Source organism: Corvus brachyrhynchos, unplaced genomic scaffold, assembly GCF_000691975.1.
Source record: "Corvus brachyrhynchos isolate BGI_N302 unplaced genomic scaffold, ASM69197v1 scaffold442, whole genome shotgun sequence".
Lineage (NCBI taxonomy): Eukaryota > Metazoa > Chordata > Aves > Passeriformes > Corvidae > Corvus > Corvus brachyrhynchos.
The window spans coordinates 111,362-111,819 of record NW_008236443.1 but is presented as its reverse complement, the minus strand read 5'-3'; the positions used below and the strand labels follow the sequence as shown (position 1 = coordinate 111,819).

At 65.3% G+C, this 458-nt stretch overlaps 1 protein-coding gene across 1 annotated transcript in view; it reads right to left on the bottom strand.

Annotated features, from left to right (window-relative positions):
- LOC103624404 (solute carrier family 22 member 6-B) overlaps positions 1–458 on the bottom strand; it is an 8,503-nt gene that overhangs the window by 3,417 nt on the left and 4,628 nt on the right. The gene's annotated exons all lie outside the window — the stretch shown is intronic.

The following is a 458-nucleotide window of genomic DNA, read 5'->3' as shown; positions in this document are numbered from 1 at the left end:
GGCCCCCACCGGCCCCCCCACTCTGCAGGGAGGGGGCACCCGGGTCCCCCCGTGGTCACTGTTGTCCCTTTGCTCTTTGGGGGGGGTTGGACCCCCTCCATCCCCAAATCCTGCTCCTTCATCCAGCAGGCGCACCGAGGGCTGGGGGGCTCGGGGGTCCCCCAGTGGGGGGTGGCACTAACGGGGCCCTGTGGAGTTGCTGGACTGGGTGGGCTGGAGCGGGACCTGGAGCTGCTGGGCTTCGTCCTTCTGGGATTGTGTCCTGGCAGGGAGGGAGGGATGAGGGGGGTTTGGAGGGAAGGGGGGGGTTTTCATGGTGCTGGTCCATTCGTCCATCCCATCACTCCATCCATCCCTCCATCCTTCATCCCATCCCATCCCATCCCATCCCATCCCATCCCATCCCTCCATCCATCTCTCCACCCCCACGTACAACCAACCCTTCTCTGACTCCATCC